This window comes from Lepus europaeus, chromosome X, assembly GCF_033115175.1.
Source record: "Lepus europaeus isolate LE1 chromosome X, mLepTim1.pri, whole genome shotgun sequence".
NCBI classification, from domain to species: domain Eukaryota; kingdom Metazoa; phylum Chordata; class Mammalia; order Lagomorpha; family Leporidae; genus Lepus; species Lepus europaeus.
This window is the reverse complement of record NC_084850.1, coordinates 87,370,928-87,393,496: the sequence shown is the minus strand read 5'-3', so window position 1 is coordinate 87,393,496 and position 22,569 is coordinate 87,370,928.

Sequence of the window (22,569 nt, the reverse complement as noted above, 5' to 3'; positions counted from 1 at the left end):
ATTGACTTGGCTCTGCTGCTTTCGTGGCGACAAATTCTTTCAATTTCTGTTTGTTATGGAAGGTCTTTATTTCACCTTCATTCATAAATGAGAGCTTTGCATGGTACAGTATCCTGGGTTGCCAGTCTTTTTCTCTTAAGACTTGGAATATATCTTGCTATTCTCGCCTAGCCTGTAGGGTTTCTGATGAGAAGTCAGCTGTGAGTCTAATTGGAGATCCTCTGAAAGTAACCTGGCATTTCTCTCATGCACATTTTAGAATCTTTTTTTTTTTTATGTTTTACTGTGGAGAGTTTGACTATAATGTGTCATGGTGAGGATCTTTTCTGGTCATATTTCTTAGGAGTTCTATGTGCTTCCTGTACTTGAACGTCTCTTTCTCCAAATTAGGGAAATTTTTTGTAATCATTTCTTTTTTTTTTTTTTTTGACAGGCGGAGTGGACAGTGAGAGAGAGAGACAGAGAGAAAGGTCTTCCTTTTTCTGTTGGTTCACCCCTCAATGGCCGCTGCGGTCAGTGCGCTGCGGCCAGTGCACCGTGCTGATCCTAAGTCAGGAGCCAGGTGCTTCCCCTGGTCTCCCATGCGAGTGCAGGGCCCAAGCACTTGGGCCATCCTCCACTGCACTCCCGGGCCATAGCAGAAAGCTGGACAGGAAGAGGAGCAACCAGGACAGAATCTGGTGCTCCAACCAGGACTAGAACCCAGTGTGCTGGCGCCGCAGGTGGAGGATTAGCCTATTGAGCCATGGCGCCAGCCTGTAATTATTTCATTAAAAAGGCCTTCCAATCCATTCTTTCTTTCCACACCTTCAGGAATTCTAAAGACCCTTATGTTGGGTTGTTGATATAGTATCCTATTAATCTCCAACATTTTTTTTTAGTTTTCTAGTTTCTTCTTCTTCTTTTTTTTTTTTTTTTTTTTTTGGTCTGACTGTAAAGTTTCCACTCAGATATTCTTTCTTCTGCCTCACCAAGTCTATTGTTTTGATTTTTTATTTGATCTGCTAAATTATTCACTTCCAATATCTTCTTTTGATGTATCTTTAAAATCTCAATTTCATGAGAAAAATTTTCATTCATGTAATGTATGGATTTCTTTTTTTATAAATTTATTTGACAGGTAGAGTTATAGACAGAGAGAGAGAGAGATAGAGAGAAAGGTCTTCCTTCCGTTGGTTCACCCCCCAAATGGCCACTATGGCCGGCGCTGTGCTGATCCGGAGCCAGGAGTCAGGTGCTTCCTCCTGATCTTCCATGCACGTGCAGGGGATCAAGCACTTGGGCCATCCTCCACTGCCCTCCCAGGCCACAGCAGAGAGCTGGACTGGAAGAGGAGCAACCAGGACTAGAACCAGGTACCCATATGGGGTGCCGGTGCCGCAGGCGGAGGATTAACCAAGTGAGCCACAGCGCCAGCCCATAATGTATGGATTTCTTTAATTCATGAATTTGCTTCTGATTCCTTCTAAGTAGTCCTGCGATCAAATTTTGAATTCCATTTCTGGGATTTCTTCAATCTCTTCATCTTCAAGTTCTAGTATTGAAGTGTTGTGTTCCTTTGGGTGCATCATGTTGTCTTCCTTATTCTTGTTTCTTGAATTGCTGCATTTATTTTTAGGCATTAGTGGAGATATTTGTGCCCCCCCCTCCATGGCTTTTATCTTTGGACTATGCCTCTGTGGTCTAGTGGAGTATCTGCTCTTTCAGTAAATACCCTGAGGCATGTGCTGGGTGTGGCCAGGGAGCTCTGTTCAGTGCCCCAGGATGAGGGGAGTGTCCATGGTGACACCCAAATTGGATGTGCTAAATCTCTCTCTCTCTTTTTTTTTTATCAGAGTGGAGATTTAATCTGTTCTGTTGGCATAGTCTTATACTCACCTCCTCTCCTCCAAGGAGACCAATGCCTGTTTGCTAGCCTCAGTAGGTATAATATTCATTCATGCTGCCACAAGAACCACAAAAAGGATCCATGTAGTCCTTGGTGTGAGCACGGATCTCACAGCAATCACCCTCACCAAGGAATCAGGGAGCCCCAAGTGTATGGAGCCACCTACGGTGACTGCCCAAAGACTCGCCACAGTGTTTCATAGTCCCGGCACACAGGGTTCCCACAATCACAAGCACCCAGTCTCTCATCAATTCTTCCAGCCAGTCTCAGGTGTCCTCTTGGCTGGTTGCTGGGCATGGAGTCACATATGTCCAAAATGGCACCTGCCTCTCTTAGCTAGTTACAGGATGCTGGTTCCAGGTGGTCGAGGAGAGAGAAATGTGTCCCCCCTTTTCCTCTAAGTTGGCAGGTATACTGTCCCCTACAGGGCTCCAAGCAGGACTCCTGCCAGGCTCTTCCTGCAGCATTATCACCAGTGGTTTGGGCTTTTGCAGTCTGGTCTTACCTCACTCTCCAAAGCTGGTGCTGAGGCTCTCGGCTGCTGGGGTCCTGATTTATGTGTCCATACCCTCCAGGTAGGTCCACTGTGTCCTTCTAATTCATGTGGAGTTTCCTCTGTTGTTTTATCCCTAACTCCTCCCTGAGATTGAACTCTCTCCACATCTTTTTAACTCATTTCCCCCTTGACTAGAGCAGTAAGCTCTCTCCCTATTCCTCCATCTTGGTCTTCTCTAATTTGCTTTCAATTGGATTATTTGCCTATTATTTAGTTTTTGAAGTTGTATGTATACACTAGGTACAAGTTCAGTATGATTTGAAACTATTTCTTGAATTCTGGGGATTGCTTTTTCATTTTCTTTAAAAAAATTATTCATTTATTTTATTTGAGAGAGAGAAACACATGGTCATATAGACAAAGCTCCCATCTGCTGGTTGATTCTCCAAATGGCTACCATGGCCAGGGCTGGGCCAGGTTGAAAGTGGAAGCTGGGGACTCAATCCAGGTCTCCCACCTGGGCAACAGAGACCAAACTGTTTGAGGCATCACTTTCTGCCTCCCAGAGTGCACATTAATATGGAGCTGGAATTTGAACAGAGCTAGAACACCAACTCAGACATCAAATTTGGGATGTGGGTGCTCCAAATGATGTCTTAACTGATACACCAAATGCCCAACCTTACACTTTCTTGATGGTGTCCTTTAAGGAATAGAACTTTGCAATTTTGATGAAATTTTGTGTATCTACTTTCTCTTTTGTTTCTTGCACTTTGGTGTCACATGTACAAATCCATTGCCAAATCTGAAGTCATCGAGATTTATCTCTATATTTTCTTCTAAGAGTTTCATAGTTTTACTTCTTACATTTAGGTCTTTGATCTATTCTGAATTAATTTTGGTATGGTTTAAGCTAAGGGTCCAATTTTATTTGTTTTAGTAGGGCTATGCAGTTGTCATGACACAATTTGTTGAGAAGACTGTTCTTTCCTCATTGAATGGTCTTCACACCTTTGTTGAAAACCAGTTGACCAGACACGTGGGCTTGTCTCTGGCCCCTCAAATCTATTCCATTGATCTATATGTGTATCCTTACATCAGTACTACACAGTTTTGAATATTGTAGCTTTGTAGTAAGTCTTGAAATCAAGAAGTGTGAATTCTCCAACCTCACTCTTCTTTCTCAAGACTCTTTCTACTCTGGAACACGTGTATTTCCATATGAATGTTAGATCAGCTTATCACTTTCTGAAAATGAGGCAATCATTTTGATAAGGTTTGTGTTGAATCTTTAGATCAATTTGAGTAGACTTAAAATATGTTATCTCAAAAAATAAAATAATTTTTAAAATGAAAGAGAAATTAAGACATTCCCAGGTTAAAAAAGAAACAAAAAGCCTGAGATAGTTTGTCACTAATAGGCTTATCCAACAAGAAATGCTAATGGAAATACTGTAGATTAAAATAAATGAATAATGGATGGTAATTTAAAGCTTGATGAAGGAATATTTTTAAAAAAAGGTAAAGGAAGATGCATAACTAAATATAAAAACCACTATTATTGTACTTAGATTTGTAGCTCCTCTTTCTTCAAATATGTTTTAAAAAGACAAATATAGGGACTGGTGTTATGACACAGTAGGTTAAGCTGCCACCTATGATGCTGGCATCCCATATAGGTACCAGTTCAAGTCCAGGCTGCTCCACTTCCAATCCAACTCCCTGCTAACATGCCTGGGAAAGCAGTGGAGGATGGCCCAAGTGCTTGGGCCCCTGCCACCTGTGTGGGAGATCTGGTTGGAGTTCTGGGATCCTGGCTTCAGTCATGGTCATTGTGGCCATCTGAGGAATGAACTAGTGGATGAAAGATCTCTCTATGTCTCTGTAACTCTGCCCTTCAAATAAATAAGTAAATACATCTTAAAAGTAAGTAAATAATAAGAGGAAAATATATAAAATAATAATCAAAAATTGTTTTTGTTTCCTTGACGATTGCTGTTGTGATTTTATTCTCTGTTTTGTTTGCCTCAGTTCTAATATTTTTGGCTTCTTTCTTTCAAGTAGTTTGGATTTATTTTGCTATTCTTTTCTTATACTTGAAGTGTAATGTTATAATGTCTGAAATCTTTCTTCTTTTTTTAGCATAGGTATTTATAGCTATAAAATTCCTCCTAGCGTTGCTTTCATTGTATCCTATATGCTTTCGTATGCATGTTTTCATTTTCCTTTGTCTTAAGGTATTTTCTAATTGGTCTTGTTTTTTTGTGTTTCATTCATCAGTTATTTAAAGTGTACTGTTTAATAGTATTGGAAATTCCCCAATTCTCTCTTAGCTATTTATTTCTAGTTCCACTTGATTATTCTCAGAGAATGTTCTTTGTATGATTTCAATCTTTTTTGAATTTGAGACTTTTTTGTGACTTAACAGATGGGCTGTGAGGGAGAATGTTGCATCCGCACATGAACAAATTGTGTTCTGATGTTTTAGGATGGAGGATGCTGCCTATGGGGGTGCTTCAGAAGTTCATGGAAAAATGAAATGATAAGTTTATTTCAGTACAGAAAAATGGAAAACCAGCCATAGCTTTTTCATAGCACACATTTTTCATGCATTTATTAAAGACTCTTCACATGTCTGTTTCATCTAATTGATCTACACATGGTTTAAGTTCTCCATTTCATTACTGATCTCTGCCTGGTTGTTCTAGCCATTACTGAAAGTGGTGCATTTGAGTATGCAACTATTCCTTCCTTCATTTCTGCAAATTTTTACTTCTTATATTTGGATACCTGTAGCTAGTTGCATATTTGTTCATAATTATATTTTCAGGAAAATATAAATAGCCCTATAACAAGTAAAGAGATTAAATCAGTAATCAAATGCTTCCCAGGAAAGCTTGGGACCAAATGACTTCATTAATCAATTCTACCAAACATTTAAAAAAATAATTAGCATCGATTTTTCTCAAAATCTTTGAAAAAATACAAGTTAAGGGAATACTTTGTAGCTTGTTCAGCGACACTAGCATTACTGAAGACGAAGTTATCACATTCAAAGAAAACCACAGATGGAGGCTAGTGTTGTGGTGCAGTGGATTAAGCCACTGCCTGCTATACCAGCATCTAGTTCCAATCCATCTCCCTGCTAAGGCATTGGGAAAGCAGAAGAAAATGGCCCAAGTGCTGGGGCCCCTGCCACACACAAGGAGACCTAAATGGAGTTTCAAGCTCCTAGTTTCATCCTGGCTCAGCCGTGGCTGCTGAGCCATCTGGAGAGTGAACCACCAATGGAAGATCCATATTCTCTCTCTCTCTCTCTCTCTCTCTCTCTCTCTCTCTCTCTCCCCCTCCCCCCCCTTCTTCTCTCTGTAACTCCACCTTCCAAATAAAGAAAATAAATATTTTTAAAGGAAAGCAATAGATTAATATCACTTGTGAATATAGATGTAAAAATCTTCAACATAAAAACAGCAAACTGAACCTAATAGCATATTAAAAGTTTCATACATGTTACCAAAGGTGATTTATCCAAGGAATGCAAGACTATTTCAACATACAAAAATCAACCAATGTAATATACCATATTAATAGAGCAATGGAAAAATCCACATCCTAATCTTAACTCATGTGGAAAAAAATTTGACAAAATCCAATACCCTTTTATAATACACATGCACACACATACAGAGACACAAACTAGGAGTAGAAACTTTCTCAACATGATAAAGGGCAGTAATGAAAAATCAACAACTAACATAATATTCAATGGCGGAAGAGTTCAAAACTTACTAAAAGCCACAGTATTTTAAAAATCTTGGTACTGGCATAGGATGGATATAGAAATGAATGTGATAGAATTTAAAGTACAAAAATTAACCCTTTCATCTATGGACAGTTTTTTTATGTATTCTTAAAGATTTGTTTATTTGAAAGGCAGAAAGAGAGAGAGAGAGAGAGAGAGAGAGAGAGAGATCTTCCATCTGCTGGTTCACTCTGCAAATGGCTGCAATAGCTGGAGCTGAGCCAGGCAAAAGCCAGGAGCCAGGAGCTTCCTCTGGGTCTCCAGTGTGGGTTCAGAGGCCCAAGGACTTGGGCCATCTTCTGCTGCTTTCCCAGGCACATTTGCAGGGAGCTGGATCGAAAGTGGAGTAGCCAGGATTCGAACTGGTGTCCATATGGGATGCCAGCACTCAAGCAGAAACTTAGCCTCCTACGCCACAATGAAGAGTTTATTTTTTTAAAAAAGATTTATTTATTTATTTGAAAGGCCGAGTTACAGAGAGGCAGGGGCAGAAGCAGAGAGAGAGGTCTTCCATTTACTGGTTCACTCCCCAGATGTCCGCAAAGGGCAGAGCTGAGCTGATCCAAAGCCAGGAGCCAGGAGCTTCTTCCAGATCTCCCACGCATGTTCAGGGGCCCAAGGACTTGGGTCATCTTCTACTGCTTTTCCAGGCCATAGCAGAGAGCTGGATCGGAAGTGGAGCAGCTGGGACTCGAACTGGTGCCCATATGGGATGCCAGCATTGCAGGCGGTGGTTTTATCTGCTATGCCACAGCGCCGGCCCCAAACAGTTTATTTTTGACAGATGTGAGGAAACAAGAGCCTTTTCAACAAATGATGCTGGGAAAGCGAGGTATCCACATGCAAAAGCATGAAATTTAACACTTACCTCATACCACCTACAAAAATGAACTAAAAATGTACCAAATACATACACATACAAGCTAAAATTATATAACTCTTAACAGAAAGCATAGTACATCTTTATGGAATTGGATTTGGCAATGTTTTCTGAATGTGACACTAAAAGTCCAAACAAGAGAAAAAAGAGATTAATTGGACTTCATTAAAATTAAAACTTTTCTGGATCAAAAAATATCAAGAGAGTGAAAAGACAGCCCATAGAGTTGGAGGAAATATTTGCAAATCATGTATACCTGTTAGTAATCTATTCAGAATATATGAAGAACTCATCCATGTCAAGGAAACAAATATTATTTTTAAAAATATTTATTTATTTATCTGAGAGGCAGAGTTACAGAGAGAGAGAGACAGAAGAGAGAATCTTCCATCTGCTGGTTCACTCCCCAAATGGCTGCAATGGCAAGGGCTGGGCCAGGTTGAATTCAAGAGCCAGGAGCTTCTTCAGTATCTCCCACGTGTGTGCAGAGGCCCAAGAACTTGAGCCATCTTCCATTGCCCTCTCAAGTGCATTAGTAGGGAGCTGGATTGGAAGTAGAGCAGCCAGGACTCGAACCAGCATCCATATGGGATGCCAGTACTGCAGGCCTGTGACAATCTTCTATGCCACAACACTAGCCCCCAAAATCTTATTTTTAAATGAACTAAAACTATTAAGATGATATGTTTATGTTATATGTTTTTTGTCCTACTTTTATTTTCTAAGTGAAAGAAATAAAATCTCCAACAAAACAAAAAACTGTGTAATAAAGGGAAATGGTTGCCTAATAAACACCTTAGCTTTGACAGGAACTACATGTACATGGTCAAACTAATGCCACCACAGTTTATTTTCAACTTTTAAAATCAACTTACAAAGAAGTCATAGAATATTTTGTTATGCTTATAGAAATATTATCAATCCCAAAAATGTAAAATTAACAGTACAGGGAGGGGTGTTCTGACACACTGGGCAAAATCCTTGTTTGCATGCCTGCATATATGGGAGTGCCAGTTCCAGTCCTGGCTACTCTGCTTTTGATCCAACTTCCTGCTAAAGCATTCTGAGAGGCAGCAGTGCTTGGGCCCTTGCCATTCACGTGGGAGACCCGGATGGAATTCTAGGCTCCTGACTTCTACCAGGCTCAGCCCTGTTTCAAGCATTTGGGAAAGGAACCAGTGAATGGAAGATTCTCATTTCTCTCTCTCTCTCTCCCTCTCTCCCTCTCTCCCTCTCTCCCTCTCTCCCTCTCTCCCTCTCTCCCTCTCTCCCTCTCTCCCTCTCCCTCTGTCTTTCTTAACTCTGCCTTTCAAATAAAATAAGGAAATCTTTAAAATCATTATATTATACACCTCAAAAAGGATGAAATTTAGGGTTTTTATGTTGCAACTCAATAAAATTTTTAAAAAAAAATTTTAAACTTAGGACAAAACCTGGAAGGAAATATGTCAAAATGTTGACAGTGGTTGACTTTGGGCTGGAGGATGTTATGAGGGGGATGGTTCTTTTCTCCTACTTCCTAGTGCCTTCCATTCGTTCTCTGATGAGCGTGTATTATGAAAACCACTCCCTAGTTTGAGATATCAAGGAAGAGGGGAAAGATAGGACAGCTGACGTGTTCTGTGCACCAACTACATACTAGCTATGTGTCTCACTCCCTTTGCTGCTGTTGCAACCAAATATTGCAGACTGAATAAATCGTAAGCAAGAGAAGTATGTTGGGCACATGGACCCGGAAGCCAAGAAGTCCAAGACTGAGATGCTGCACCCGGTGAGGACCTCTTGGTGCATTGTAACATGATGGAAACAGTGGAAGAGCAAGGGAGCATGTGCATGTGAGACAGGGCAGAGGGGAGGCCAAGCCTATGGCCATGCTCAGGGTAACCCACCCACTCCCACACTGAATGCTGCTAATCCATTCGTGAGGGCTCATAAGTTAAAGAAAAGCCCCACCTCTTAATACTATTACACTAGGAGCTGACGCTGTGGCGTAGTGGGCTAATCCTCTGCCTGTGGCGCCGGCATCCCGTATGGGCACCAGTTCGTGTCCTGGCTGCTCCTCTTCCGATCCAGCTCTCTGCTATGGCCTGGGAAAGCAGTAGAAGATGGCCCAAGTTCTTGGGCCCCCGCACCCACATGGGAGACTCGGAAGAAGCTCCTGGCTGCTGGCTTTGGATCAGCACAGCTCAGCCATTTGGGGAGTGAACCAGCAGATGGAAGACCTCTGTCTCTGGCTCTCCCTCTCTCTGTAACTCTACCTCTCAAATAAATAAATAAACTTTTAAAAAAAATATTGTTGTAATGGCAATTAAGTTTCATCATGAGCTTCAAAGGGGACATGCAAGTCACAGTGGTAGGCTAATCCGAGTAGCATCCTTGCCATGTTACTATTGTTAGCTCAGCATCACCAGTGTGGCCAGGAAGCATGAACTTGTCCACCCCATTTCCATTCTCCCTTCTCAGCAGCTTCTTGGCATTCCCTGGCTCTATTTAGGGGCCGTCCAATTTTACTGAAATGACCATGACTATTGGAAAAGTGAAAGGGGCCTTGGCAATCTGGAGTGCTTCACCCGTAAAGTGAGTAGGGAGTCAGCAAAGGAAGAAAAGGAACGATCTGGGAAAAGATAACAAGTGGAGGAAGGACAGGAAGAAGGGGCAGGGGGCTGAATGGAAGTGGACTTGGCCTTAGTCTGGCGCCTGTGGCTGGCTGCTTGTACCATTCTGATCTCAGTTCAGAGTTCATCCCTCCATGTTTCACTTTCCAGGAACCTTGGCCACTTCTGTCTCCATCCCTTACCATTCCCTTGCCCTGTGCCATCCTCCCCACAGTGTGTATTACTGTCCCAAAGGGTCCCTATTCCTGACTCATGTCTCATTGCCTCTTGCTAGCATGTGGGTGCCATTCCAGAGCCAGGACCTCTGCCGTGCAGTTTGCTGACTGCTTGTATCTGTATCACAAGGCTGACAGAACTAGTCTGGCCACACAGCAGTGTTCAAACAATGAGAACAGCTGCTGCTGCCGCCGCCGCTGCTGTCATTCATCCACTCTCCTCCCCTTGCTTATCTTCCCTTTCGCAAATGCCACTCATCCTTCCCAGCTTCTCTGCGGACCCAGCAACTCCTAGGACTCATACATCTTGACCAAAAGTGGGCTCCCGACCTTGCCACGTGAGCCCTCAGCTACTTCCACACCTGTCTCACGTCTCCAGGTGGGTGACAAGCTCTCTGATATCAGCGTCTATTTCTTTTTAAAAAATATTTATGGGGCCAGCGCTGTGGCACAGTGGGTTAAAGCCCTGGCCTGAAGCGCCGGCATTCCATGTGGGCGCTGGTTCGAGACCCAGCTGCTTCACTTACAATCCAGCTCTCTGCTATGGCCTGGGAAAGCAGTGGAGGATGGCCCGGGTCCTTGGGCCCCTGAACCCATGTGGGAGACCCAGAAGAAGCTCCTGGCTCCTGGCTTTGGATTGGTGCAGCTCTAGCCATTGAAGCCAGTTGTGAAGTGAACCATCGGATGGAAGACTTCTCTCTCTCTCTGCCTCTCCTCTCTCTGTATAACTCTGACTTTCAAATAAATAAATACATCTTTAAAAAAAATAAGAAAGCAAGACATCACCTCCACTGTTCACTGGATTTGGCACCCTGAAAAAAATATATTTGAAAGGCAGAGTTACTCAGAGAGAGGAAGGAGACAAAGAGAGAGAGAGGTCTTCCATCTGTTGGTTCACTCCCCAAATGGTCGCAATGGCTGGAGCTGTGCCAATCCAAAGCCAGGAGCCAGGAGCTTCTTCCATGTCTCCCATGTGGGTGCAGGGGCCCAAGGACTTGGGCCATCTTCTACTGCTTTCCCAGGCCATAGAAGAGAGCTGGATGGGAAGTGGAGCAGCCGGGTCTCGAACCGGCGCCCATATAAGATGCCGGCACTGCAGGCAGCGACTTTACCCACTATGCCACAGCGCCAGCCACAGGAGTCTATTTCTTATACTTCATTTCAACACATTTTACAGAAGTGTGTGTGTGTGTGTGTGTGTAAACATGTACCAGAGAGTACATGTGTAAAGAAAATGACAATCTTAGATTGTGCTTAGTATTACAAAGGAAATAAAACATGAAAGTGGCCTAAATGATGAATGGGGTTGGGGAGGAGGCACGAGTTTCGCCCGGATGGTGAGAAACACCTTCCTGACAATTGTGCTGAGACTTGAATGATGGCTCGGGCTGTCTTTCTGTATCTCCCACAATGCCTTGCAGATGGCTGGGGACGCACACTGTGCATCTGCTGAACGACTGATCATAGAATCTCAGAAATGGGAGTTTTCTTAAAAGTTCCTGCAATGCAGGTGCAATCCTCTGCAGTGTACATCTTCCTGGGTAGGACAGCCAGCTTCACACCGAAGGAGATTCTCAAGAATCCCTCCTGGGGAGCTGCAGAACCAGCATTTCCCAGGCACTGGGCACGTGCCAGACACTCGCATGCCCAGTCTCTCGGTTAACCTTTAGTCCTGCTATGAGATGCATTTGAAGGATGAGATGAACTCAGAGTTCCCAGGGTCATACTGACAGCAAGTGTATGTATGCCCGCTGTCCTGACTCCATAGCTGCTGCATCCTTGGGCCGTTCCTTGCTCCCTTTAATCCTGAAGTTGAAACCAGGCTCTTTGGGTCGTAGAAGCTCCTTGAGGTTCTTAATCTCAGAACTGGCTTGATTTAATAGGGCCTTCCTTCCTGGAGAAACCAGCTCAGCCTTTTCCACAGACTGACCGTCTAGAGATACCGAGTTTCACTGTGTGTATTTTCCACACACTTCAATGTCCCCTTGCAATGTGACTTTGTCCTTGCCCCTTCTCGTGGAAATTTGCTAAACGGATTCAAGCATCCCTTTTGCACTTCCCTTTGGGTTGATGTCAGGTATATGTTCTTCCAGACACCGGAGAGAATCCTCTTCCTCTCCTCCATCTCTTCCATCTCCTCCTTCTCTCAGCCTCCTGCACAGTCATAGGCCCTGAGCCTGCTGCCCAGAGATAAGAGACAGCTAGGACCAGAGGCATCGCTGAGGCCCCCTGTGGTGGGGAGCGCACGCCCTCGTGTGTTCGCCTTCTGTAAGTTCAGGTGAAGACATGAGCCTGTGTCTGCTGTTGGTGGCTTCTCTGTGACCTGGCAAGAGGATCCTGGCCTTTCTTTGCCTCCCTGTGCCATCATCTCTCTGACATTTGCATCATTCTAGGTGTTTGGAACTTAGTCTTGTCCTCCATACAAATGTAATGTAATGGTCCTTTCCTCCTTCTCTCTCTGTCTCTCTCTCAGAACTGCAACCACAAAATAATAATAGTAGCCACTCTCTCTCTGTCTCTCTCTCAGAACTGCAACCACAAAATAATAATAGTAGCCACTCTTTGCCAAGCATGTAGCACATGCCAGGAAATTCAATCTGCATATCAGATTGCCGGGATTGTGGAGAAGCAGGTTATGCCGCCACCTGTAACACCAGCATCCCCTTATCAGAGCACAGTAGAGTTCTACTTCTGATCCAGCTCCCTGCTAATGAGCCTGGGAAAGTAGTGGAAGATGGACCAAGTACTTGAGCCCCTGCCACCCATGTCGGAGATGGAGGATAGAGTTCCTGGCTCCTGGTTTTGGTCTGGCACAGTCCAGGCTGTTGTAACCATTTGGGGAGTGAACTACTAGATGGAATCGCTCTCTCTCTCTCTCTCTCTCTCTCTCTCTCTCTCGCTCTCCCTCTCCATCTCTGTCACTTTGCCTTTCAAGTAGCTAGATAAATCTTTAAAAATAGAATCCAAGGCTGGTGCCGTGGCATCCCATATGGGTGCTAATTCTAGTCCCGGCTGCTCCTCTTCCAATCCAGCTCTCTGTTATGGCATGGGAAAGCAGCAGAAGATGGCCCAAGACCTTGGGCCCCTGAACCCATGTGGGAGACCTGGAAGAAGCTCCTGGCTCCTGGCTTCAGATTGGCTCAGCTCCAGCCATTGCGGCCATTTGGGGAGTGAACCAATGGAAAGAAGACCTATCTCTCTGTCTCTCCCTCTCACTGTCTGTAATTCTACCTCTCAAATAAATAAATAAATATCTTTAAAAAAATAAATTTAAAAAATTCGCACAGTCCCCGACAGGTGCACATAGTATGCATTTGGTGAAGGAATAGATGTTTTCTCCCCAGCTTATCATAGAGCAAACAGAAGCTCAGGAAACTCACGTGGGTAATAAGAGCCAGAGATAGAATTGAAACCCAAGTCAATCTAATCTCATTGGAAAGAAGCGATTGTCATAGCAACAGCTCAGGGGACTGGGGTACTTTACTGTACATAAAGTGCTTAGCATGGGCGTGTAATGTAGTAATCTACTCTAGTGAGCTCAAGGGTAGCCACCAAACAAAATATGGCCATTGCCAAAACTCCGGAACTCATCGCTATTATCTTGTTTGTGAGAAGGCTATTTCGCAGATACGATCCTGATCCTGAGATGAAGAGCTCATCCTGGATCATCTGCACGAATCCTAAATCCTGTGACAAGCACTCTTAGAAACATGGGGCCGGCGCTGTGGTGTAGTGGGTAGAGCTGCCGCCTGCAGTACCAGCATCCCATATGGGTGCCAGTTCGTGTCCCGGCTGCTCCTCTTTTGATCCAGCTCTCTGCTAATGGCCTGGGATAACAGTAAAGGGTAGCCTAAATGTTTGTGTCCCTGCACCCAAGTGGGATACCGGAAGAAGCTCTGGGCTTTGGATCAGCCCAGTTCAGGTTGTTTTGGCCACCCATGGAGGAGTGATTCAGTGAATGGAAGGTCTCTCTCTCTCTCTCTCTCTCTCTCTCTCTCTCTCTCTGTAATTCTGTCTTTCAAATAAATAAACACATTTTTAGGGGTCAGCGCTGTGGCATAGCGGATTAAGAAGTCTCCTGCAGCACCAACATCCTGTATGGGTGCTGGTTCAAGTCCTGGCTGTTCTAATTCCGATCCCTGCTAATGTGCCTGAGAAAGCAGTGGAAGATGGCTGAAGTACTTGGGCCCCTGCACCCATGTGGAAGACCCAGATGAAGCTCCTGGCTCCTGGCTTCAGCCTGGCCCAGCCCTGGTCATTGTAGCCATTTGAGGGGTGCACCAGTGGATGGAAGATTCTCTTTCTCTGTTGCTCTTCCTCTCTGTATAACTCTGTCTTTCAAATAAATAAATGTTTAAAATAAATCATAAGAAAAGTGATAGCAATTTTAAAAATAAGCCAGTTGAAATATAATAAATAATATTAAAATGTATATGTGTATAAAAATATAAATATAAAATAAGCAAATTAAAAATAACCTCCAAGTTTGTACAACATCTGAACAGACATTTCTCCATGGAAGATATACAAATGGGCAATAGACAAGTGAAAACATTCTCAGCATCATTAATTATCAGGAAATACAAACCAAAACCATAGTGAGATACCAGTTGATATGCCCTAGGTTAACTATAACCAAAAAGACAGAAAATACCAAGTGCCTGGGAGTATGTGGAAGAACAGAAATTCTTGCACATCGTGGGTGGGGAAGTAAAACAGTACAGTCGCTTTGCAAGACAGTTTGCAGTTGGGAAAAAAGTTCACCATGGAGTCAGCAGGTGGCTCAGCTGGAGAACGGTAACCACATCCCCACATCCACACGATGCGCATGTACACGCATGTTCACGGCGGCACTAAGCGGTGAATGCATAAGCATCACATGGCGTGTTCATCTAATGGGATATTAGGTGGCTCGCAAAAGGAAGAAACTCCCCCGATATATGCCACGCCATGAATGAATCTCAACAACATGAGGCTAAGTGAAAGAAGACAGTCCCAAAAGGCCACATGGTGCATGAGTTCATGTACACCAAGGGTCCACAAACTACAAATGCATTGAGACATGAAGTCGGTTAGCAGTTGCCTGGGGCTGGGCAGAGAGAGGGAGGAGCAGGACTGGCCAGTGATTGCTGATGGATGTGAGTGGGGATGGTGCCAACAAGTGTGTACACACAACACGATAATGACCACACAACTATCCACATGGACTAAAAACTAACAGAGCTGCATACCTGGAAGGGGCCAGTTTTAGGGTATATAAATGATATCTTCTTTTTAAAAAAGATTTATTTCTTTATTTGAAGACAGAGTTACATAGAGGGAGAGACAGAGAGAAAGGGAGAGAGAGACTCTGCCAATCATTGGTTCACTCTCCAAATGGATGTAACGGCTGGAGCTGCACCAATCTGAAGCCAGGAGCCAGGAGCCAGGAGCTTCTTTCGGGTCTCCCACGCGGGTGAGGGTGTCCAAGGACTTGGGCCATCTTCTACTGCTTTCCCAGGCCACAGTAGAGAGCTAGATTGGAAGTGGAGCAGCTGGGACTGGAACCAGCACTCATATGGGATGCCGGCACGGCAGGCGGCGGCTTTACCTGCTGTGCTACAGAGCCAGCCTCTATAAATTATGTCTTTATAAAGTTGTTATACATAAGGAGTGGTCTGAATAGAAGTAACATAATAAATATGACCTGTGCTCCAAATCCAGACTAGTTCAAGCAAAAATAATAATAATAACATTCTTACTCCATACATTATCCTTCTGAGATAATAAGAAAAAAAAAACCCACAAAGGTAATGGAGATGAATATGCAAAGTAGAGCTGAGATACAAATGCCTAATAAATATTCCAAGAGCTCAAAAAGGCAGCTAATCCAGGCTACCCCTTCCGTGGCACTAAATGCTTCCCACAGATTAGCTCCATTTAACCCTCACCATGACCCTCTGGAACAGGCTCCCAGCCTGTCATTGTGAGCACTGTAGGCTACTGGGGACTGTGGCTCCCCTGCCCTGTGCACAGCTCTCTGCTGACTGGGTAACACGTGTCCCTTCAATGTCATCCATCCGGGCACCACTGATGCAGAGTCCTAACTCCTTGCAAGGTGTACCTGGGGGGTGGGAGGGTGGTGTTAGGAGAGTTTGTCGGCCGGCATGCCTTCCAGGCCAGGCTCCTGGGGATATTCTTTCTGAATCTGCGAGGTGTGCTGTGCGCTAGGGGGCAGTGTGAGAGCCCACAGGCCCTCATGAGCTCCTGGGGTGTGCATATGCTGTGTGGCAGGGTGCGTGCACCCCCAGCAGCCTTAGCAATCAACCAGCCCTGGGCAGAGGTCGTCAGCCCCTGGAGGGTGAGTGGGGGGCTGGGGTTAAGGGTTAAGGTTACCTGGCGAAGGCATGTAAGACTCCGGCACTCCTGTCCATCAGTGAGCACTTGGGAGGCCCTGCTGGCTGCACCAAGATTTCCTGTTGTATTGGTAAGCTCGGTCGCGGGGGCCTGGGCCTTAGTGCGAGGCCGTGGTAAGATTTCAGCGTGTACCTTTTTAAAAGCAGGTGTTACCAATCATGCACCGGGGCCGTAAATCCCTTAATAAAGTGCGTGTAGAAAGTCCAGCACAAAACCCGCAGGCGCTTCTCCTTGCAGAATGTGCCTGGGCCAGCAAGCTGGCTGCCTGCTTGCCAGGACTCTCAGCTCCAAGCCAGAGCATTGTTGCATCCAAGTGTAAGGGCCGGCAGGGGAAGTGGGGGCGGGGCGTGGGCCACCTTGCCACACCATGGCAGGATCTTGTCTCTTGCCCTTTCTTTCTTTCTTTGCGACGCAGAGTTACAGAGAGGGAGAAAGAGAGAGAGAGAGAATCTTCCATCCACTGGTTCACTCCCCAAATTGCCACAATGGCTGGATCTGGACTGATGCAAAGCCAGGAACCAGGAGCTTCTTCCAGGTCTCCCACGCGGGTGCAGGGGCCCAAGGACTTGGGCCATCTTGTACTGCTTTCCCAGACCATCAGCAGGGAGCTGGATTGGAAGTGGAGCACCCGGGACTCGAACTGGCACCTATATGGGATGCCGGCACTGCAGGCGGTGGCTTAGCTTCCCACACCAAAACATTGGCCCTGGATCTTGCCCTTTCTAGCTTGAGCAGATCCTCTTCAAACCAAGGACTATGAAGAACTGACTGAAAGGGAAAGTCTGTTGTGTGGCCCACTTGGAGAAGGGGTGAAGCAAAAGGGACCATGCTCCAGTTTCCTCCAAGGTGACCCTGCTAGAGAGAAGCCAAATATCTTAGGCCATGGCCAAGAGTAATGCCCAGGGTGGGGCAGGCCCTCTACTCAAAGGTGCTTTCTGCCCTGGGACTGCCGGCTAACTGGACCCAACATGGAGTGACGGAAGTAACTCGGCCATCTTTCTTGTCACTTTAAGGCTCAGGTCTAGGCACCTGCCAGACCCCGCTCCACCCCTCCCTCGGGAAGCCCCAGCAGTGCTTGTGAACTGAATTGACCCACTGATGATTCCTGGGAGAGACTCGGGTTATTTACGTCACTTGACTTTTAAGAGCACCAGTTTTGTTAATGAATTCTGCATAAGGGAAGAGATACAAAATATAGATGGAGCGGCCCCTTATCCAAAATGCTTGGGACCAGAAGTATTTGGGATTTTGGGCTTTTTGGATTCTGGAATATTTGCATATACATAATGAGATATCTTGGGGACGGGATCTAAGTCTGAACATGAAATTCATCCATGTTTCACGCACACTTTATACATATAGCCTGAAGGGAATCTTCTACAACAATTTTTAGCACACCTGCATTTTGACTGCTATCAGTCAAATGAGGGCAAGGTGTGGAATTTTCCACTTGAGGCCTCTCGTTGGTGCTTGAGAAGTTTTGGATGTTGGAATGTGGCTCACTCAATGCTAACTGTCATTGCGACCACCACCACCACCACCACTATGATTGCCATTCGCTTTTATAGAGCGCCCCCTAGGTGCTCATCCCCAGGCCTGGTCTTGATGCCGAAGCGGAAGAAGTGCTCAGTAGATACTCCCATGCTAGTATCTAGTGGGAGGACTGAGAGATACACAAATTATACAAATCCAGGTAGCGACTACTGGCAGTCTATCGGCTAGGGCCCTTCCAAAAGGCTGCCCAGAGGAGGTGGGTGGGAAGACAGGCTTGGATAGATTGGGAGGGGGAGAGGGGAGTGGGGGAATGATGGCATTTCTGGTTTAGCTCAACTCAGGCTAGTCCCTGGAAGTTGTGGCATTGTTGGGAGCTCGGCTCCTGGGAGGGTCAGCTTTTGGGCTGCAAGTCCTGAGATGGCCACTGGGGGTCGACAGAGTTTGAGGAATAGGGAGGGACTAGGGAGAGGAAAGTTTGCCTCGGGAACTCCACCTCTTGGACTCAACATTCTGCCTAGACCTCGGTTTCCCACCACCTTGGTCCCACCACCTCCCTCCGCAGTCTTTGAATCCGGGATCCCCTCAGGCGCTCTTAGATCAGAAGCTCCCATCACTTGCGGTTTCTGGTGCTTCTGCCCAGGACACGGATCCCAAGGAGGAAAATTCCTCTCTCCCCACATCCCCAGCCCTCCCAGTTGAGGCAAGGGGCTGCCATAGGCTCTGCTTTGTGTCCCGGAGAAGGGATTGTGAAAGAAAAACAAGCCAGACCAGGGAGATTTATGTTCCCCTGGAGGACTGGCTTCCTGACCAGGAAGATGCTGGGTGGTTTGTCAGTCAGGGTCTGTCACAGCGTCTGCTTCTCCCCGGACCCTAGCGTGGGCAGCCTTGGGCAAGGTGGGGAGTCTGAAGGCCTAGAAAGACACTGGGCCATCTCTGGGGAACGTGCACTCAGCCAGATGCCCTGGGGCCTTTCTGATTGAAGCTGGACTAGATGGCCAGTGGGGGAGGGGAGGTTCCAGCTCACCCTGGCTGGCTTAGCTCTGGGGGGCAGCTGGAGGGTCCATGGGCCAGGCTGCCATAATTCTGCCAGGGATTATCTGGACAGCTGGGTCTGGTCTCTTATCAGCATGTCCCCAGGGGCTCCTAGCCTCCCTCCCTCTCTCTCTCCCTCTGTCCCAGTAGGCCTGGGGTTATCAGTTAGGAGAGCCCAAGAAACTGACCCTTTAGCCTTCCTGGTGAGGTGGGAGGTAGGAGGCTGGCTCAGGCCTGCGCGGACAGGCGAGCTAGGAGGGCTGGAGAGATGAGAACACAGCTTCCCCTTCCCTCTGCTCCTCGGGGTACCCCCATGCTTGTTCAGCTTGGGGGTGCTCCTCCATGGGGACTTCATTCCCTGGTGCGTCCAGCATGTTCCCTACAGAGCCAGCCGCGGGACGGGGCTGGCGTTCCCCTCTCTCGCAAGCCTACTTGAGATAGGGGAGCTGGGCTGGAGCCGGTGACAGGTGGGGACAGCTGCTTCTCCCCTCTGCAGAATTCCTGAGCCCCTGACAGTGACGAATGGCCAGCCCCTCCTTGTGCATTCCGCAGGTAACCAGAGTGAGGGAGCAACAGGTGGGCTGGGCCCAGGGTGCTGCACGCTTCCCCCACCCACCCCAGACTGGGGCTGCCTCCTGCTGCGCCAGAGCACACAGAGGATGGGCATGGAGGGGGGACCGCCAGAGGAAGCCCAGCCGAGACCACAGAACACAGGGTCCCAACTGCAGTTTAGAGTGCTATCCACCTGCTAGACGCACTGAGCCCTGCTCCGTTTGTCACGTGCCCTGCTCCGGGCTCTGGGCACGGGCAGAGGCAGGCATGTGTGGGGCCTGAGAGCTGGAGACAGGTGTCCAGGAGACCAGGGTAGGGGTACATAGCAGCAAGGAGAGGATAAAGAGAGAGGGAGGGACAAAGGGGGCTCCTCCCATCCCTGGTGTCATCCTGCCATCAACCTGATGCAGGAGTCAGGGCGGCACCTGGCAGGTAGAGGTGATCTCTGTGCAAACATCCATAAACCAGGCTTGCAGCTGGGGTGGGCAGGGGGAGGGGCTGGGCTGAACCTTTGGCCGGTGGGACCACTCCCTCTCTGTCCTCAGCTCCTGGGGATTATCATGGCTGTAGCAAAGCCAGACTTCCGGAGCTTACCTACCTGGGGTAGTTTTGAATTAGTCCACCCCCCCGGGGGGGTGTGCAGCCAGGAGAGGGAAGGAGGAAGAGTGGGAGGGCTAGGCCCCACCCTGGGTTTGCCCTGTGGCTGACCCAGAGATGGAGTGACTTGGGCAAAGCAAGGTGTTCGTGGTGAAGGGAGGGCAGCCTGGGCGCAACATGAACCCCAGCTGGGCAGAGGAAAGAGCAGGAGAGTGGGGGGAGGGGTGTGCAAGGGAGGGGATTTAGTTGGCCAAGCAGAGAGAGTTTTGCAGGCGGAGGTTGGCGGGGACAGGGCACGAAGCCAGCCTGAGCCCGGAGCTTCTGCTTTGTCATCTCTGAAACCAGTCTATAAACAGTAACCTCAGGGGTATGTTGAGAATGAAACAAAGATACCTACAGCAGCAGGTGACAGTACCCAGCCCTAGTAGCAGCCAGGAGTGCTAGAGAAGTGGTAGCGCTCCCTGGCTCTGTGTGTATATCCCTGAGAAGGGTGCGGGCAGAGACAGCCTGTCTCTCCTAGGGGACAGACAGGAGACAGGGGGCGGAGCCAGAGATGACAGCCAGTGGAGAGGAGAGGGGTTAGGATTCGGGCTCTTTGAGTGTTGGCTCTGGTTGTACCTGACATGACTACTTCCTTGCTGTGTGACCTTGAGTGAGTTATCTCACCTCTCCGTGTCTCTGAGTGCCAAGCAGGAAGGGAGAGGTCCAGGACAAGGATGACAGTGAACATGAGGCCAGGACCCAGGCCTGACACCAGGTGCTGCTTGAGTGGATGAGGGAGAAAGAATGGAAGTTGGTGCGTGTGGCACACAAAGCCTGCCTGTGCGAGGGGAGTGAGGGTGTCTGTGTGGGAGGCCCCGGGAAGAATAAGAATTTCCATTCCGTAAGCCCCGCAGTGGGGCCAGGCATGCTGCTAAGTCCTTTTTTGTGCATTCTCTCATTCATCCCTCGCCAAGGCTCTGGGCAGGAGGGACTATCACTGGAACAAATGCAGGGGACGTGACTCCGCCCAAAGAGACAGAGGTAACTCCCCCCCCCCGCCCCCAGCGAAATGCATGCCACCACAGTTCCTACCACCCTGCCTCCCGCGGGTGTGCCAAGCTGAGCTCTGGAGGCTGCACCCCACCCGAGGCTTCCTGCTATTGCCAGCTGTTCTGTGTCCCTTGGCGCAGGCGCCTCCTCTATGCTGATTTCTTTGGTGCTTGGCATTCCTCGTGGGCAGCGCTGGCTGGGGCTCCTCTCGGGATGCACTTGACTGCTCCAAGCTATGGCTGCCACTGTGGAAGGCTTGGTGGGGGTGGGGAGAGTGGTGACTGCTAGTAGGAGTCCATTTCCCTCCTGAGCCGGATCCACGCCGGATCAAGACGCAGGAACTTGGAGTCACTCGCTGGTCGTTGGTTGTGGCAAGAACTAGGCTCAGTCTTGTTCCTGGGGCTCCTGTGCTTGGCAAGGGCAGGTTGGGGCAGAAAGGCTGTGCTGTGGGCAGGGGCGACCAGTGTGTGCAGCAGGCCCTGGCACAGAATTCCTCCTCACTTGCCCCACCATGGTCCCTGCCCAGGATTAGGTGCTGGCACGCTCAGGAACTGCTCCTGTCTCCCTTTGTTTCTCAGGTCTGGCTGCCTGGCTTCATATCTCCCCCACCCCCATCCTCCCCATCAAGTCATGAGAGGGCCTTGGTGTAGCAGGTTGAGCTGTCATTTGGGAAGCCAGCATCCCACGAGAAGTCCTAGCCACTCCACTTCCAATCCGACTTCCTGCTAATGTGCCCGGGAGGGCAGTGGAGGATGGCCCAAGTGCTTGGGTCTCTGCCACTCGCATGGAGTTCCTGGCTCTTGGCTTCAGCCTGGCCCAGCCCCAGAGGCTGTGGCCATTTAGGGAGTGAACCAGTAGATGGAGTCAGTCTCTCTCTCTCTCTCCCCGTCTACCTCCCTCCCTCCCCCTCTCTGTTGCTCTTTCGAATAAATCAGTAAATCAAACTTTTTTTTTAAAGTTCATGGAAAATGTGCACTATAAAAAAAGACTATGCTTGGATTAAAAAAAAAACTTTTTGCAACAAAAGAAACCACTTTCTTTTTTTCAAGATTTATTTTTGTATTTGAAAGTTAGAGTTACAGAGAGAGAAAGAGAGAGAGAGAGAGATCTTCCATCCACTGATTTACTCTGTAGATGACTGCAACAGCTGGGGCAGGACCAGGCTGAAGCCAGGAACCAGAAACATCATCTAGGTTTTCCCCATGGATGGCAGGGGCTCCAGCATCTGTGCCCTCCCAGGCGCATTAGCAGGGGAGCTGCATTGGAAGTGGAGCAGCTGGGACACAAAGCCGTGCTCCTGTGGGACGTTGGTCTCGCAGGTGGAGGCCTCACTCACCACGCCACAACGCTGGCCCCATAAACCTCTCTTTAATTCCATTTCTCTACGACCTTTCTTGAGTGCTCTCATACATCAGAAGTCAGATCCTGCTTCCACCATGGATCAGCTCAGTGATCTCAGATGAGTCACTTCTCCCTGAGCCTCAGTCTTCCTGGCAGGTAAGATGGGGAGATAGCAGAACTCATGTCAAAGTTTTAGGAAAGGAAGAGCACCCAATGTGGCTCTTGGCCC